This window comes from Bos javanicus, chromosome 9 (assembly GCF_032452875.1).
Source record: "Bos javanicus breed banteng chromosome 9, ARS-OSU_banteng_1.0, whole genome shotgun sequence".
Lineage (NCBI taxonomy): Eukaryota > Metazoa > Chordata > Mammalia > Artiodactyla > Bovidae > Bos > Bos javanicus.
In genome coordinates, this window is record NC_083876.1 from 20,775,777 (window position 1) to 20,795,861 (window position 20,085).

Genomic DNA, 20,085 nt, shown 5'->3' on the forward strand with positions numbered 1-20,085 from the left:
CTAGAATTTCGATATTCTTTTAAGGCTAATAATATTCCAGTGGAAGTGAGAAATTGCTTCAAGGGATTATATCTGATAGTCTGGTGAACTATGGATGGAGATTCATGACATTGTACAGAAGACAGGGATCAAGACCATCCCTAAGAAAAAGAAATGCAAAATGGCAAAATGGTTGTCTGAGTAGTCCTTAAAATAGCTCCAAAAAGAAGAGAAGCAAAAAGCAAAGGAGAAAAGGAAAGATATACCGATTTGGATGCAGAGTTCCAAAGAATAGCAAGGAGAGATAAGAAAGCCTTCCTCAGTGATCAATGCAAAGAAATAGAGGAAAACAATAGAATGGGAAAAACTAGCAATATCTTCAAGAGAATTAGAGATACCAAGGGAACATTTTATGCAAAGATGGACACAACAAAGGACAGAAATGGTATAGACCTAACAGAAGCAGAAGACATTAAGAAGAGGTGGCAAGAACACACAGAAGAACTGTACAGAAAAGATCTTCACGACTCAGATAACTATAGTGGTGTGATAACTCACCTAGAGATAGACATCCTGGAATGCAAAGTCAAGTGGGCCTTAGGAAGCATCACTGCAATCAAAGCTAATGGAGGGGATGGAATTCCAGCTGAGTTATTTTTAATCCTAAAAGATGATGCTGTGAATGTTCTGCACTCAGTATGCCATAAAATTTGGAAAACTCAGCAGTGGCCACAGGACTGGAAAAGTCAGTTTTCATTCCAATCCCAAAGAAAGGCAACACCAAAGAATGCTCAAACTACCCCACAATTGCACTCATGTCACATGCTAGTAAATGATGCTCAAAATTCTCCAAGCCAGACTTCAACAGTACATGAACTTTGAACTTACAGATGTTCAAGCTGGTTTTAGAAAAGGCAGAAGAACCAGAGATCAAATTGCCAACATTCTCTGGATCATCAAAAAAGCAAGACAGTTCCAGAAAAACATCTCTTTCTGCTTTATTGACTATGCCAAAGCCTTTGACTGTGTGGATCACAAGAAACTGTGAAAAATTCTGAAAGAGATGGGAATACCGGACCACCTGACCTGCCTCTTGAGAAATCTGTATGCAGGTCAGGAAGCAACAGTGAGAGCTGGACATGGAACAGCAGACTGGTTCCAAATTGGGAAAGGAGTGCATCAAGGGTGAATATTGTCACCCTGCTTATTTAACTTCTATGCAGAGTACATCATGAGAAACACTGGGCTAGAAGAAGCACAAGCTGGAATCAAGATTGCTGGGAGAAACATCAGTAACCTCAGATATGCAGATGACACCACCCTTATGGCAGAAAGCAAAGAATTTAAAAGACACTTGCTTCTTGGAAGAAAAGTTATGACCAACCTGATAGCATATTAAAAAGTAGAGACATTTCTTTACCAACAAAGGTCCATCTAGTCAAGGCTATGGTTTTTCCAGTAGTCATATATGGATGTGAGAGTTGGTCTACAAAGAAAGCTTAGCACCAAACATTGATGCTTTGAACTGTGGTGTTGGAGAAGACTCTTGAGAGTCCCTTGGACTGCAAGGTGATCCAACCAGTCCATCGTAAAGGAAATCAATCCTAAATATTCACTGGAAGGACTGATGTTGAAGTTGAAACTCCAATACTTTGGCCACCTAGTATGAAGAACTGACTCATTTGAAAGGACCCTGATGCTAGGAAAGATTGAAGGCAAGAGGAGCAGGGGACAACAGAGGATGAGAAGATTGGATGGCATCACTGGCTCAATGGACAAGAGTTTGAGTAAACTCTGGGAGTGATGGACAGGGAGTCCTGGAGTGCCTCAGTCCATGGGGTCTCAAGGAGTTGGACATGACTGAGTGACAGAACTAAACTGAACTGAATATTCCTTTGTATGGATATACTACACTTTCTTTTTCCATTCATCTGTTGATAGATATTTGGATTGTATCCATAAATTGACTGCTGTGAATAATGATAGAGTGAGCAAGGGAGAACTGATAAATCTTCAGAGATCAGATCAGTCGCTCAGTCGTGTCCGACTCTCTGCGACCCCATGAATCTCAGCACGCCAGGCCTACCTGTCCATCACCAGCTCCCAGAGTTCACTGAGACTCACATCCATCCAGTCAGTGATGCCATCCAGCCATCTCATCCTCTGTCGTCCCCTTCTCCTCTTGCCCTCAATCCCTCCCAGCATCAGAGTCTTTTCCAACAAGTCAACTCTTCGCATGAGGTGGCCAAAGTACTGGAGTTTTACCTTTAGCATCATTCCTTCCAAAGAAATCCCAGGGCTGATCTCCTTGGGAATGGACTGGTTGGATCTCCTTGCAGTCCAAGGGACTCTCAAGAGTCTTCTCCAACACCACAGTTCAAAAGCATCAATTCTTCAGCTCTCAGCTTTCTTTACAGTCCAAATCTCACATCCATACATGGCCACTGGAAAAACCATAGCCTTGACTAGATGGACCTTTGTTGGCAAAGTAATGTCTCTGCTTTTGAATATGCTATGTAGGTTGGTCATAACTTTCCTTCCAAGGAGTAAGCGTCTTTTAATTTCATGGCTGCAGTTACTATCTGCAGTGATTTTGGAGCCCCCAAAAATAAAGTCTGACACTGTTTCCACTGTTAACCCATCTATTTCCCATCAAGTGATGGGACCAGATGCCATGATCTTCGTTTTCTGAATGTTGAGCTTTAAGCCAACTTTTTCACTCTCTTCTTTCACTTTCATCAAGAGGCTTTTTAGTTCCTCTTCACTTTCTGCCATAAGGGTGGTGGCATCTGCATATCTGAGGTTATTGATATTTCTCCCGGCAATCTTGATTCCAGCTTGTGTTTCTTCCAGTCCAGCATTCCTCATGATGTACTCTGCATATAAGTTAAATAAACAGGGTGACAATATACAGCCTTGATGAACTCCTTTTCCTATTTGGAACAAGTCTGTTGTTCCATGTCCAGTTCTAACTGTTGCTTCCTGACCTGCATACAAATTTCTCAAGAGGCAGATCAGGTGGTCTGGTATTCCCATGTCTTTCAGAATTTTCCACAGTTTATTGTGATCCACACAGTCAAAGGCTTTGGCATAGTCAATAAAGCAGAAATAGATGCTTTTCTGGAACTCTCTTGCTTTTTCCATGATCCAGAGGATGTTGGCAATTTTATCTCTGGTTCCTCTGCCTTTTCTTTTTTTTCTTTTTCTTCTGATTTTTTTAAATTTTATTTTATTTTTAAACTTTACAATATTGTGTTAGTTTTTCCCAACATCAAAATGAATCCACCACAGGTATATCCGTGCTCCCCATCCTGAACCCTCCTCCCTCCTCCATCCCCATTCCCTCCCTCTGGGCCATCCCAGTGCACCAGCCCCAAGCACCCAGCATCCTGCGTCGAACCTGGACTGGCGACTCATCTCATACATGATATTACACATGTTTCAATGCCATTCTCCCAAATCTCCCCACCCTCTCCCTCTCCCACAGAGTCCATAAGACTGATCTATACATCAGTGTCTCTTTTGCTGTCTCGTACACAGGGTTATTGTTAGCATCTTTCTAAATTCCATATATTCGCATTAGTATACTGTATTGGTGTTTTTCTTTCTGGCTTACTTCACTCTGTATAATAGGTTCCAGTTTCATCCACCTCATTAGAACTGATTCAAATGTATTCTTTTTAATGGCTGAGTAATACTCCATTGTGTATATGTACCACTGCTTTCTTATCCATTCATCTGCTGATGGACATCTAGGTTGCTTCCATGTCCTGGCTATTATAAACAGTGCTGTGATGAACAGTGGGGTACACGTGTCTCTTTCCCTTCTGGTTTCCTCAGTGTGTATGCCCAGCAGTGGGATTGCTGGATCATAAGGCAGTTCTATTTCCAGTTTTTTAATGAATCTCCACACTGTTCTCCATAGCGGCTGTACTAGTTTGCATTCCCACCAAGAGTGTAAGAGGGTTCCCTTTTCTCCACACCCTCTCCAGCATTTATTGCTTGTAGACTTTTGGATTGCAGCCATTCTGACTGGCGTGAAATGGTACCTCATAGTGGTTTTGATTTGCATTTCTCTGATAATGAGTGATGTTGAGCATCTTTTCATGTGTTTGTTAGCCATCTGTATGTCTTCTTTGGAGAAATGTCTATTTAGTTCTTTGGCCCATTTTTTGATTGGGTCATTTATTTTTCCGGAGTTGAGCTGTAGGAGTTGCTTGTATATTTTTGAGATTAGTTGTTTGTCCGTTGCTTCATTTGCTATTATTTTCTCCCATTCTGAAGGCTGCCTTTTCACCTTGCTAATAGTTTCCTTTGTTTTGCAGAAGCTTTTAAGTTTAATTAGGTCCCATTTGTTTATTTTTGCTTTTATTTCCAATATTCTGGGAGGTGGGTCATAGAGGATCCTGCTGTGATGTATGTCAGAGCGTGTTTTGCCTATGTTCTCCTCTAGGAGTTTTATAGTTCCTGGTCTTACGTTGAGATCTTTAATCCATTTTGAGTTTATTTTTGTATATGGTGTTAGAAAGTGTTCTAGTTTCATTCTTTTACAAGTGGTTGGCCAGTTTTCCCAGCACCACTTGTTAAAGAGATTGTCTTTAATCCATTGTATATTCTTGCATCCTTTGTCAAAGATAAGGTGTCCATATGTGCGTGGATTTATCTCTGGGCTTTCTATTTTGTTCCATTTATCAATATTTCTGTCTTTGTGCCAGTAACATACTGTCTTGATAACTGTGGCTTTGTAATAGAGCCTGAAGTCAGGCAGGTTGATTCCTCCAGTTCCATTCTTCTTTCTCAAGATAGCTTTGGCTATTTGAGGTTTTTTGTATTTCCATACAAATTGTGAAATTATTTGTTCTAGCTCTGTGAAGAATACCATTGGTACCTTGATAGGGATTGCATTGAATCTATAAATTGCTTTGGGTAGTATACTCATTTTCACTATATTGATTCTTCCAATCCATGAACATGGTATATTTCTCCATCTATTGGTGTCCTCTTTGATTTCTTTCACCAGTGTTTTATAGTTTTCTGTATATAGGTCTTTAGTTTCTTTAGGTAGATATATTCCTAAGTATTTTATTCTTTCCGTGGAAATGGTGAATGGAATTATTTCCTTAATTTCTCTTTCTGTTTTCTCATTATTAGTGTATAGGAATGCGAGGGATTTCTGTGTGTTGATTTTATATCCTGCAACTTTACTATAATCATTGATTAGTTCTAGTAATTTTCTGGTGGAGTCTTTAGGGTTTTCTAAGTAGAGGATCATGTCATCTGCAAATAGTGAGAGTTTTACTTCTTCTTTTCCAATTTGGATTCCTTTTATTTCTTTTTCTGCTCTGATTGCTGTGGCCAAAACTTCCAAAACTATGTTGAACAGTAATGGTGAAAGTGGGCACCCTTGTCTCGTTCCTGACTTTAGAGGAAATGCTTTCAATTTTTCACCATTGAGGATAATGTTTGCTGTGGGTTTGTCATATATAGCTTTTATTATGTTGAGGTACGTTCCTTCTATTCCTGCTTTCTGGAGAGTTTTTTTTATCATAAATGGATGTTGAATTTTGTCAAAGGCTTTCTCTGCATCTATTGAGATCATCATATGGTTTTTATTTTTCAATTTGTTAATGTGGTGTATTACATTGATTGATTTGCGGATATTGAAGAACCCTTGCATCCCTGGGATAAAGCCCACTTGGTCATGGTGTATGATCTTTTTAATGTGTTGTTGGATTCTGATTGCTAGAATTTTGTTAAGGATTTTTGCATCTATGTTCATCAGTGATATTGGCCTGTAGTTTTCTTTTTTTGTGGGATCTTTGTCAGGTTTTGGTATTAGGGTGATGGTGGCCTCATAGAATGAGTTTGGAAGTTGACCTTCCTCTGCAATTTTCTGGAAGAGTTTGAGCAGGATAGGTGTTAGCTCTTCTCTAAATTTTTGGTAGAATTCAGCTGTGAAGCCGTCTGGACCTGGGCTTTTGTTTGCTGGAAGATTTTTGATTACAGTTTCAATTTCTGTGCTTGTGATTGGTCTGTTAAGATTTTCTATTTCTTCCTGGTTGAGTTTGGAAAGTTGTACTTTTCTAAGAATTTGTCCATTTCTTCCACGTTGTCCATTTTACTGGCATATAATTGTTGATAGTAGTCTCTTATGATCCTTTGTATTTCTGTGTTGTCTGTTGTGATCTCTCCATTTTCATTTCTAATTTTATTGATTTGATTTTTCTCCCTTTGTTTCTTGATGAGTCTGGCTAATGGTTTGTCAATTTTATTTATCCTTTCAAAGAACCAGCTTTTGGTTTTGTTGATTTTTGCTATGGTCTCTTTTGTTTCTTTTGCATTTATTTCTGCCCTAATTTTTAAAATTTCTTTCCTTCTACTAACCCTGGGATTCCTCATTTCTTCCTTTTCTAGTTGCTTTAAGAGTAGGGTTAGGTTATTTATTTGACTTTTTTCTTGTTTCTTGAGATATGCCTGTATTGCTATGAAATTTCCCCTGAGGACTGCTTTTAAAGTGTCCCACAGGTTTTGGGTTATTGTGTTTTCATTTTCATTCGTTTCTATGCAAATTTTGATTTCTTTTTTGATTTCTTTTGTGATTTGTTGGTTATTCAGCAGCGTGTTGTTTAGCCTCCATATGTTGGAATTTTTAATAGTTTTTCTCCTGTAATTGAGATCTAATCTTACTGCATTGTGGTCAGAAAAGATGCTTGGAATGATTTCTATTTTTTTGAATTTACCAAGGCTAGATTTATGGCCCAGGATGTGATCTATCCTGGAGAAGGTTCCATGTGCGCTTGAGAAAAAGGTGAAATTCATTGTTTTGGGATGAAATGTCCTATAGATATCAATTAGGTCTAAGTGGTCTATTGAATCGTTTAAAGTTTGTGTTTCCTTGTTAATTTTCTGTTTAGTTGATCTATCCATAGGTGTGAATGGGGTATTAAAGTCTCCCATTATTATTGTGTTATTGTTAATTTCTCCTTTCATACTTGTTAGCATTTGTCTTACATATTGCGGCGCTCCCGTGTTGGGTGCATATATATTTATAATTGTTATATCTTCTTCTTGGATTGATTCTTTGATCATTAGGTAGTGACCATCTTTGTCTCTTTTCACAGCCTTTGTTTTAAAGTCTATTTTATCTGATATGAGTATTGCTACTCCTGCTTTCTTTTGGTCCCTATTTGCATGGAAAATCTTTTTCCAGCCCTTCACTTTCAGTCTGTATGTGTCCCCTGTTTTGAGGTGGGTCTCTTGTAGACAACATACGTAGGGGTCTTGTTTTTGTATCCATTCAGCCAGTCTTTGTCTTTTGGTTGGGGCATTCAACCCATTTACATTTAAGGTAATTACTGATAAGTATGATCCCGTTGCCATTTACTTTATTGTTTTGGGTTCGAGTTTATACACTGTTTTTGTGTTTCCTGTCTAGAAATATCCTTTAGTATTTGTTGGAGAGCTGGTTTGGTGGTGCTGAATTCTCTCAGCTTTTGCTTGTCTGAGAAGCTTTTGATTTCTCCTTCATATTTGAATGAGATCCTTGCTGGGTACAATAATCTGGGCTGTAGGTTATTTTCTTTCATTATTTTAAGTATGTCTTGCCATTCCCTCCTGGCTTGAAGAGTTTCTATTGAAAGATCAGCTGTTAGCCTAATGGGAATTTCCTTGTGTGTTATTTGTTGTTTTTCCCTTGCTGCTTTTAATATTTGTTCTTTGTGTTTGATATTTGTTAATTTGATCAATATGTGTCTTGGGGCGTTTTGCCTTGGGTTTATCCTGTCTGGGACTCTCTGGGTTTCTTGGACTTGGGTGATTATTTCCTTCCCCATTTTAGGGAAGTTTTCAACTATTATCTCTTCAAGTATTTTTTCATGGTCTTTCTTTTTGTCTTCTTCTTCTGAGACCCCTATGATTCGAATGTTGTAGCGTTTAATATTGTCCTGGAGGTCTCTGAGATTGTCCTCATTTCTTTTAATTCGTTTTTCTTTTATCCTCTCTGATTCATTTATTTCTACCATTCTGTCTTCTAATTGACTAATCCTATCTTCTGCCTCTATTATTCTCCTATTTGTTGCCTCCAGAGTGTTTTTTTATTTCATTTATTGCATTATTCATTATATATTGACTCTCTTTTATTTCTTCTAGGTCCTTGTTAAACCTTTCTTGCATCTTCTCAACCTTTGTCTCCAGGCTATTTATCTGTGATTCCATTTTGATTTCAAGATTTTGGATCAATTTCACTATCATTATTCAGAATTCTTTATCAGGTAGATTCCCTATCTCTTCCTCTTTTGTTTGGTTTGGTGGGCATTTATCCTGTTCCTTTATCTGCTGGGTATTCCTCTGTCTCTTCATCTTGTTTAAATTGCTGAGTTTGGGGTGTCCTTTCTGTATTCTGGCAGTTTGTGGAGTTCTCTCTATTGTGGCATTTCCTCGCTCTGTGTGGGTTTGTACAGGTGGCTTGTTAAGGTTTCTTGGTTAGGGAAGCTTGTGTCGGTGTTCTGGTGGGTGGAGCTGTACTTCTTCTCTCTGGAGTGCAATGAAATGTCCAGTAATGAGTTATGGGATGTCTATGGTTTTGGGGTGACTCTGGGCTACCTGTATCTTGGAGCTCAGGGCTGTGTTCTTTGTTGCTGGAGAATTTGCTTGGTATGTCTTGCCCTGAAACTTGTTGGCCCTTGTGTGGTGCTTGGTTTCAGTGCAGGTATGGAGGTATTTGATGAGCTCCTGTCAATTAATGTTCCTTGGAGTCAGGAGCTCCCTGGAGTCAGGGTTTGGACTTAAGCCTCCTGGTTCCAGTTATCGGTCTTATTTTTACAGTAGTTTCAGAGCTTCTCCTTCTATACAGCACCATTGATAAAACATCTACGTTAAAGATGAAAAGTTTCTCTACCGTGAGGGTCACCCAAAGAGGTTCACAGCGTTATATGGAGAAGAGAAGAGGGAGGAGGCAGTTAGAGGTGACCCGAATGAGATGAGGTGGAATCAATGAGAAAGTGGGCTATCCAATAATCTCTTCCTTATGTACACTCCACAACTGGACCGCTCAGAGTTGTTCATGGAGTTATACAGAGAATAGAAGAAGGAGGAAGGTGACAGAGGTGGCCAGGAGGATATAAGGGGGGAATAAAAAGGAGGGAGACAGATGCAGCCAGTAATCAGTTCCCTAAGTGTTCTCCACCATCTGGAACACACAGAAATTCACAGAGTTGGTAGAGTAGAGAGGGGTTAGGGAGGAGACACAGGCGACCTGGTGGAGAAAAAGGAGATTCCAAAGGGAGAGAGAGCAGTTAAGCCAGTAATCTCGCTCCCTAGTGAAAAATGGGTACTGAAGATTGGGTTCTTAATGGTATAAAATTGGTAACAAATACATAAAAGCAAAAATTAAAAATCTAGAGTAGAGTTTGGAATTTCAAAAATACGATGTTATAGAAAAGAAGAAGGAGAAGAAAGAGAGAAAAAACGAACAAATAAAAACAAACAAGGTCGCAAAAATTATAAAGAAAATATAGGTACAAAATAACTAATACCGAAAAGCAAAAGTTAAAAATCTAGAGTAGAGTTTGGAATTTCAAAAATACAATGTTAAAAAAAGAAGAAGAAAAAGAAAGAAAGAGAGAAAAAGAAAAAGAAAAAAGAAAAAAGGGTCACAGAAATTATAAAACAACAACAACAAAAAAACTATAGGTACAAAATTGATAACAAATACCAAAAAGATAAAATTAAAAATCTAGAGTAGAGTTTGGAATTTCAAAAATACAATGTTAAAGAAAAGAAGGAAAAAAAAGTCAAAAAAATTATAAAAAATATATATATGAAGTTTGCTTTAAAAAAAAATAGGGACTTTTTTTTTTTTTTGCAAAGTAATCGGTTATAAAAGTGAAAATTAAAGGAATAATAGAGGACTTAAAAAATTTTTTAATTAAAAAAAGAAAGAAAAAATGATGGTACAAATAGTAAAAATAAATCTAGGACTGTCTCCGGTTTTGTGTGTGTATTGCGGGTTCAGTTCATTTTTGGCTAGTTCCTTGGTCCGACTTATATTTCTCAAGATCTATAGGCCCCTTCCTATGTAGTTGGTACTAACCACAGGGTTTTAATCTATTGCCTGTAGCTTTCAAGGCGGTTTCCTCTGTTACAGCTTCTTTTGTTTGCTGGTCTCTTCAGTGTCTGGTTTCCGCCCTGACACAAAGGGGACGGTGGAGGACACTTTTTTTTTTTTTTAGGCTCACTTGTTCAGTCGCGCTGAGGGGAGGTAGGGAGGGATGCTGCAAACAAATAACACTGGCGAGTGCTCGCAGTGCCTCAGCCACACTGGGTCTGCCCCCCACCCCCCCACCCGTTCACGGCGCATGTAGCCTCCCTGCCCACGCTGCTCAGGCTCTAGGTTGCTCCGCCAGGACCCATCCATGTCCGGCCCTGGGTTGCCTGCACTTCCCAGGTCCAAGCCGCTCAGGTTCAGGCACTCAGGTAGTCCTCAGAGGCGCAGACTCTTGGTTGGGCCTGCGTTTTGTGCCCTTCCCAGATCCGAGCAGCTCAGGTGATGAGGTGTTTGGCGCATGCGATTGCTGGGACTTATTGCCTCCCCACCGCTCGGTTTTCTAGGTGTGCACCGGCGCACCTTCTCAGGCAGATGTTGAGCGTCCAGACCCCCAAGAAGTTTTAGTTAGCAAAGAAGCCTGCTTACAGTTTTATAGATAATGTCTCTCTGGGGCTGCGATTGTCCCCTTCCGGCTCTGGCTGCCTATCACCGGAGGGGGATGGTCTGCCGCCGGCTGTCTCTGTTCAGTCCTTTGTTCCGTGCGCGGGCCTGGCAGTGTCTTAGGTTAGGGCTGGCTTTTCGCATGGTAGATATCCCACAGTCTGGTTTGCTAGCCCAAATTATTTCACTCAGATAGCGCTCGGGGTATTCAGGCCAGATTCTTGCAATGCAGCCCACGCCGCGCCTCCCTGCCCAGCCCCCGCTTGCTAATGGCGGATGCAGGCATCTGTGCTGCTTCTCCGCTGGGGGAGTTATCATAGGGCTCGCAATCTGTGAGTTTTAATTGTTTATTTATTTTTTCTCCCTGTTAAGTTGCCCTCTGTGCTTCCAAAGCTCGGCACAGATTCGGCAGTGAGAAGGTTTCCTGGTGTTTGGAAACTTCTCTCTTTTTAAGACTCCCTTCCCGGGACAGAACTCCATCCCTCCCTCTTTTGTCTCTTTTTTTGTCTTTTATATTTTTTCCTACCTCCTTTCGAAGACTTGGGTTGCTTTTCTGGGTGCCTGATGTCCTCTGCCAGCATTCAGAAGTTGTTTTGTGGAATTTACTTGGCGTTTAAATGTTCTTTTGATGAATTTGTGGGGGAGAAAGTGTTCTTCCCATCCTAATCCTCCGCCATCTTAGCTCCTCCCCCTCCTTTGCCTTTTCTAAAACCAGCTTGAACATCAGGAAGTTCACGGTTCACATATTGCTGAAGCCTGGCTTGGAGAATTTTGAGCATTACTTTACTAGCGTGTGAGATGAGTGCAATTGTGTGGTAGTTTGAGCATTCTTTGTCATTGCCTTTCTTTGGGATTGGAATGAAAACTGACTTTTTCTAGTCCTGTGGCCACTGCTGAGTTTTCCAAATTTGCTGGCATATTGAGTGCAGCACTTTCACACCATCATCTTTCAGGATTTGGAATAGCTCCACTGGAATTCCATCACCTCCACTAGCTTTGTTCATAGTGATGCTTTCTAAGGCCCACTTAACTTCACATTCCAGAATGTCTGGCTCTAGGTCAGTGATCACACCATTGTGATTATCTGGGTCATGAAGATCTTTTTTGTATAGTTCTTCTGTGTATTCTTGCCATCTCTTCTTAATATCTTCTGCTTCTGTTAGGTCCATACCATTTCTGTCCTTTATTGAGCCTATCTTTGCATGAAATGTTCCTTTGGTATCTCAGATTTTCTTGAAGAGATCTCTAGTCTTTCCCATTCTATTGTTTTCCTCTATTTCTTTGCATTGATTGCTGAAGAAGGCTTTCTTATTTCTTCTTGCTATTTTTTGGAACTCTGCATTCAGATGTTTATATCTTTCCTTTTCTCCTTTGCTTTTAGCTTCTCTTCTTTTCACAGCTATGTGTAAGGCCTCCCCAAACAGCCATTTTGCTTTTTTGCATTTCTTTTCCGTGGGGATGGTCTTGATCTCTGTCTCCTGTACAATGTCACGAATCTCATTCCGTAGTTCATCAGGCACTCTATCTATCAGATCTAGGCCCTTAAATCTATTTCTCACTTCCACTGTATAATCACAAGGGATTTGATTTAGGTCATACCTGAATGGTCTAGTGATTTTCCCTACTTTCTTCAATTTAAGTCTGAATTTGGCAATAAGGAGTTCATGGTCTGAGCCACAGTCAGCTCCTGGTCTTGTTTTTGCTGACTGTATAGAGTTTCTCCATCTTTGGCTGCAAAGAATATAATCAGTCTGATTTCGGTGTTGACCATCTGGTGATGTCCATGTATAGAGTCTTCTCTTGTGTTGTTGGAAGAGGGTGTTTGTTATGACCAGTGCATTTTCTTGGCAAAACTTTATTAGTCTTTGCCCTGCTTCATTCCGTATTCCAAGGCCAAATTTGCCTGTTACTCCAGTTGTTTCTTGACTTCCTACTTTGCATTCCAGTCCCCTCTAATGAAAAGGACATGTTTTTTGGGTGTTAGTTCTAAAAGGTCTTGTAGGTCTTCATAGAACTGTTCAACTTCAGCTTCTCCAGCATTACTGGTTGGGGAATAGACTTGGATTACTTGGAAATCCATATTTTAGCATTTGGGGATACATATCCAGGAGTAACATTGCTGGATTTATGGTAGTTCTATTTTTAATTGTTTGAGGGGCTTTCATGGTTTTATCCATAGTGGTGCACCATTTTACATTCCTGTCAACAGTGTAAAAGTGTTCCAATTTCTCACCACACTTCTCTTTTGTTTTTTGATAATTGCACTTCTAATGGTTTGAAATGATATATCATTGTAATTTCAAGTCCCATTCCCTATTGTTTACTGCTGCCAAACGTCTTTTCATATACCTGTTAGTCATTTGTATGTCTTCTCTGGAGAAATGTGGGAAAACATGCAAAAGAATGAACCAAGCAGTTATTTTGCAATATAAACAAAGATCAACAGAACACATATTATAGACTTCGATGTAAAGCCTAAAACTATGATCTTTCTGGAAGAAATTTTTGAGGAAAAGCTTTTTGATGTAAGATGCCTTTATTTCTGCACAATGTAAAGTTTTTCACTTCATGAATTACTTCATTTACGTTTTTGCTAATTGTTGGTGTTGAAATTAATCTGTTTTGCTTTTTTTTAAATAATTTTTTTGTCTCCCCATTCCCTGTTCTCTGAATCCCAAATAATTACATTTTTGCCCATTTTGTATAAATGCCACACAAAACTTGAACTGTATTGCTCATAAATTACATTTAAATCTTCAAATAAAGTTTGAACATTGCTGTATCTTTTCATTTTTTTCATAGTCTTCTTTTTATCACCTTTTTTCTCCCCTTTTCCTGTCCATCTTATATTCTCACCTTTTAATTTTATCTATTTTTTTCCTTATAAAACTGGATTTCTGTGTTGTGTGAGCCATGTCATAATTTTTCACACTGAGGACACAAGATATTTTTCTTAACTATTAATTTATTTTTTGGCAAAATATTTCATAGCAATGGCACCCCACTCTAGTACTCTTGCCTGGAAAATCCCATGGATGGAGGAGCCTGGTGGGCTGCTGTCTATGGGGTCGCACAGAGTCGGACACGACTGGAGCGACTTAGCATAGCATAGCATAGCATAGCATGCTTTTTCTGAGTCTTTCAAATACGTTCCTTTTTTATTCTAAAGAAATTTTTCATAGCTACTATATTGGATTTTGAATATTTATGAACTTGATCAAATGTTTTGCAAATGGTTTGAGAATATATAGCCCTTGTTCAAATTTTTTGCCAATCTCCATGCTGGTAGAATCTTCTTATCATTTTTGTAACTGTTGGACACATTGTTGTGTACAGTTTATGCCTCCGTTTGCAGTATCTGACAGAGTTTATTTAACACAATGCTGCTGTAATAAACGTCACAGACTTTTATTAATGGTACCTGACTCTTTGAGAGTCTTAGTGTATCAAGTAGTTGACAGCTTCATATCCAAGTACACACTGATACCAGAACTCTAATGTCTCTTCTCACCTCCCTAGCATGTTCCATGTAAAAATCATATCTTTAGTAACAATAGCAGTAGTACCCCAACTACTTAACAATATATTGGAAATTGGGAGAAGTCTAACACTTAAGACATTATTATGCAAATAATAATGCATAATATTATTTGCATAATTATGCAAATAATTATTTTAAATAACACAAATATTTATTTTAAATTAATCAAAATTTTGATTAATTTTAAATAATTTTGATTAATTTAAAATAAAAGCCTACTGCACTCATATACAGTGCAAACTATTCCATAGTATAGTAAAAATGCTCACAAAGATAGTTGTTCATTTTTATTTCCCGAACTTTCCCCAATCATTTTGTATATCATCTTGATCAACTAGATTGTGGGGGGAAGGGGAGTGCAGTAAAAAATATGTAGCGACAGTGTAAATATTATTTAACTTACAGAAAACTATTCAACTTTATCCCACAGATGTTACAATCTTATTTCTCAGTTTTACCCTGACTGTAGTCATGAGTTCTTTAGAGAATGTTATAAACTAAAGACTTCTCCAGCAGCATCTGGTGCAGATTACTGCAGACCCTGCTGGTGGAAAGACAGAGGGCTGTGATACTGATCCTCTTTGTCTATCATGTAATCCTGTACTACAGAATCCAAAATGTATCTGTGTTCTGTATAAAACCCAAGAATGCTGAAAGTCAGCCAGAGGCGAACAAAGCTGTAATCAATTCACTGTTTCTTGTTGAGACTGGTTTTGCTTCAGTGGGCAGAAATCCGATTATCCATAAAAGGCTAATAGTACAGTTGTCTATACCCTCTGATAATGATTTAGTGACTGCTTTGGTTTTCCTATTTCAGTTTCCTCGCTGAAATATGACCTCCTCCTCTCTTCCACTGAGGCTAAAAAAACAATGTGTTCGATTTAACTGCAAATGAGTATCAAGATAGATATAAACTTAGAAAATAAAACCCAATATTTATCATTCATTCAGCAAAGACTAGCATTCCATGCAGCAATGTTAGACACAAGATAGACATGAAAGAGGACTTCCCAAGTGACACTAGTGGTAAAGAACCTGTCTGCTAAAGCAGAAGACCTAAGAGACACTGGTTTGATCCCTGGGTCAGGAAGATCCTGGGGAGGAGGGCAAGGCAACCCACTCCAGTCTTCTTGTCTGGAGAATCCCATGGATGGAGGTGCCTGGCAGGCTGCAGTCCAGAGGGTCACAAAGGGTCAGACAAGGCTGAAGTGACTTAGCATGCATGCACACAGACATGAAAGGATGTCTTCTATTTCCATCAGTAAGATGAAAAAATGAAAGTACAAGAAAATATGATTTTCCAAACTTTCTCTCCTGTCTCTCTTCTCCCTCTCTTTCTTTTTCTCTCTCTCCTTTGCTTTACTTTTCTTTATCCTTGATAAAGTTTCAACTAACAAGCAGAAGAAAACAGATCAACTGATTATGTTCTACACACCTTGATAAGGCAACTGTATCACATAATTAAAGCACTGGAATAACCACCAAAATTCTTCTAAGTTCTAAGATACTTCATAAAAAGATGAATTGCATTTTAAAAATTTGATGAATTTTTCATTAGGATCCAAATCTTATCTGAGGCCAATAGAATACCAGAAATATCAAATGGAAAAAGAGCAAATTAAATTTAATTTAAACAACACTGGTAAAATATAAGAAATTAGGAAATGTGGAATGTGGGATGTTTCGTGTCTCTTTTCCCCAGTTTCTCTTGCCTCTTTTAAAATTAATTATCAGTATTCTTCAAAGCATGATGAATTTCTTCAAGAGTTATTTTGAAATCATGAAAAAGAGACATGTTTTATCCAGTGAACCATGAAATGAGTCTTGGAAGAACAAACTTCCTTTGAGCATTTTGGACTTCTACTAGTACCCTTTCAGCATCACATCTGTTTTGGTTCAATATAAGCTTATCCCATTTATGAAAAGTCACAGAGGGAAGGTTTTGATTACATAGGCACTGGTTTTAAGGATTTATTGATAAATTTTAGTATATAATCCTTTATAAAATGAGAATTTAAATTTAGCTAATTCATAGGCTGTTGTGATTGAAATTACCAAATGTATTGTGCTTTCTAATAACATGTTAGCAGATGATTTTACAATGATTTAAACACAAAATGCTTCTAATTAAAAATACACATAACTGGGTCTTCTAATAAAGACAAACTAAAATATTTTGGGGGATAGTCCCTCTAAATATTTTTATTAAAATTTTTAATTTAATTTTTTAAATTTTTTTATAAAAATTTAAATTTTTTAATAAAAAATTAAATTTTTTATTTATTTAAGCTTATTTATTTATTTTTTAACACTTAAAAAAATATTATTTATTTATTTGGCCATGCTGGATTCTTGTTGTGGCATGCAGGCTTCTCAAGTTGTGGCCCGTGGGCTTAGCTGCCTCTTGCAACATGTGAGATCTTAGTTCCCCAACCAAGAAGTCCCTCCAACATTCTTTAGACTATGTTAAGAGGAATAATTTTGACCTTGCTCATGTTCTTTTTCTCCCACAGGATTTGACCTTACATAAAAACACTACACACCAAATGGCTGTGAATTACATCACAGACCTGAGCGAGAATAGTATATTAAAGTTTCAGTCATTCTAAATTGCAAGCAAGAGCAAAAGAAAATGTTCCCATTTCTTCAGATGGGAACCACTCAGATAGATCTGATTTCTTTAATCTATATGGGGTAGACTGCAGATTACCAAACATTTGCAGTTCCTAGAAAGTTCTAATAAACTGGTAAAAATAGAAACCAATTTTAAATACATCATAACCTATATGTATAGATAGGTTATATCCTTTTAAATAAAAAAGAATTACTTCTGAAGTACTTCTGAGCTAAAGGAAAAGAACTCAATTTTGTTGAATAAAAATAAAAACTCAGGTATGTTAATTTCTGTTCATTTGTGTCTTAATACATAATTAAAATCTTTAAGTAGTGTCATATAATGAAATACATTTAATTTTATTTTCTGCTTTATTGAGATATAATTGACATAAAATTTTAAGATATACAAAGTATACATCGTGGTGATTCGGTATATTTATACCTTGTGAAAGAATTCTTTGAGTCTATAGTTAATTAACACGTCCATCACCTCATTTATCTTTTTGTTTTTGGTAAGAATATTTAAATTCTATTCTCTTGTCATTGTTCGGTTGCTGGTTTGACTCTCTGAGACCCCATGGACTGCAGCGTCATCAACTATAGTCACCATGTTTCAATGATATAATACAGTGCCATCAACTATGCACCATGTTTCACATTAGAGCCTCAGAACTTATATAGCTGAACATTTATATCCTTTGCCAACCTCTCCTAGACTCATCTCTGGCCTCAGCCCCTGGCACCACTTTTCCAGCCCCTGGTACTACTTTTCCTTTTTTTTTAACCATGAACTCATTATCAGAGGGATTTCTTTGCTATATAATTCTGGATTTGTTAATTACAATAATTTTAAAAGATGTGTACCTTAAAATCTTATCTGCTTCCTCTATTTTTAATTTTAACTGTTCGATTGTGTATTCATAAAAGTATCAAGATCAAAACATGAGCACTGATTTAGAAATCCTTGAACAAATTTAATAAAATTGCTATGTTTCTTTCCCAAGACTATTATCCTCATTCAATAATATCATACTAGAGGCAACTTGGCACCCCACTCCAGTACTCTTGCCTGGAAAACCCCATGGATGGAGGAGCCTGGTAGGCTGCAGTCCATGGGATCACTGAGGGTCAGACACGACTGAGAGACTTCCCTTTCACTTTTCACTTTCATGCATTGGAGAAGGAAATGGCAGCCCACTCCAGTGTTCTTGCCTGGAGAATCCCAGGGTTGGGGGAGCCTGGTGGGCTGCTGTCTATGGGGTCGCATAGAGTCGGACACGACTGAAGCGACTTAGCAGCAGCAGCAGAGGCAACTTGTGCCAGTATTTATTGCATAATGACTATGCTTTTCTTATTCTTTTCCTATTTATGTATATCTCCACGAATGTAGAATACTGTTTTGTATGTTTTAAAACTTTACATTTTTTTCTTATACTTCTCTATGTCTCTTTTTCTAATTTGTGCTTTCTCTTAATAATACCTTTAGCCTTTTTTTTTTTTAGTTTATTAAGATATATCTGACACATAACATTGTATGGTGAAAGTGAAAGTCACTGAGATGTGTCCGACTCTGCGACCCAATGGACTATACAGTCCATGGAATTCTCCAGGCCAGAATACTGGAGTGGGTAGCCTTTCCCTTCTCCAGGGGATCTTCCCAACCCAGGGATCGAATCCAGGTGTCCCGCATTGCAGGCAGATTGTTTACCAGCTGAGCCAGTATAAGCTTAAGGTATACAACATGATGATTTGATCTATGTATTCATTATGAAATAATTACCATTATGATTAGTTAAAACACTAACAGGTTACTTTTCTTGTGAAAGAACTTTTAGATCTAATCTCTTGGCAACTTTGAAATGGACAATACAGTACTGATAACTAGCCATCATGCTAGTTACATTACACCCTAAGAAATTATTTATTTTATAACTGGAAGTTTAGACTCCTTGACAAACATCAGCTCATTTATTACAGAGTAAATTCCCATTGATATTTATTTTTCTGTTAGGCAAATTTAGATGTTTTCAGATTTTCTATTGCAATCAATGATGCTATGAACATTACTGTACATTTCTCCAGGAACACATACATGCAGTTTTCTCTAGGGTGTATTGTTGCAATGAAACTGTATTAGATAAAATTAAATTACTTTCCAAAATGGATTTGTGAATTTACAAGCTCTCAACAATAAAGATGAATTTCCATTATTCTGTTAGCTCATTTACAATGTCATTGTAAGACAAATTTTTTGCTAGTGCAATGGGTATGAAATTGCATATCCCTTAGTTTTAATTTGCATTTTACTCATTATCATGAGGTTGAGTAGCTTTTCATACATTTGTTAGCTATCTTTGCTTCCTTCACTGTGAATTTTTTTAAGTCATTTATATTTCTCATTGAAAAGTAAGAATTTGTTAATTATTCTAATTATTTATCTTAAATAGTTTGCAAGTATCTTTTCCAGTTTGACTTTAATGCACAGATCTTTCAAATTTAAAGGTAGCAAGTGTTTCAATTTTTTCCCCTTTTTGGTTGTACTTTTTTGTCCTTGTTTCAGAAATGGATTCTGACTCTGAGTTTATAAAGTTAATCCCAATTCAAAGTTGTTATTAAAATGATTAAAGTTTTAATTCTCATATTTAAGTCTTTAATCTACCTGCATTTGACTTTTGTGAGTTATGTAAACTGGAGATTTAGTTTTGTTCATTCTATGCAAATTTATTTATTTATTTGAGTTCCAATCTTCTTTCTATCTCAGTGGTTCATTTGAATGTAAATTTCAATGTCTCAAACCAAATTTGCTGCTTGTGCATTATTCATCCTGGCTATTACTAACTCCAAACATTTTTTTTCCCTTCAGCTATGGCAAGAAGGGTGTGTCTTCCCCTATTGTCTCTGACTTTAATTTTGTTATTCTGATAATGCAATATTTGTTGATTCTTATTGGATTTCTAGTGCTCCATATCTAGAACCCGAGTCATTTGAATGACCATTTCTTTCACACCCTGGCTTTCATATTATTTATAAGTGATGAGGTGGAAGGAAAAGGAGGGGATTTGTCTGAATGTCTGAAATGAAGTGAAGTGTTAGTCGTGTCTGACTGTTTGCAACCTCATGGACTATAGCCTGCCAGGCTCCTCTGTCCATAGAATTCTCTAGGCAAGTATACTGGAGTGGGTTGCCATTCCCTTCTCCAGGGGATCTTTCTGAACCAGGGACAGAACCCAGGAGTCTCCTGCAG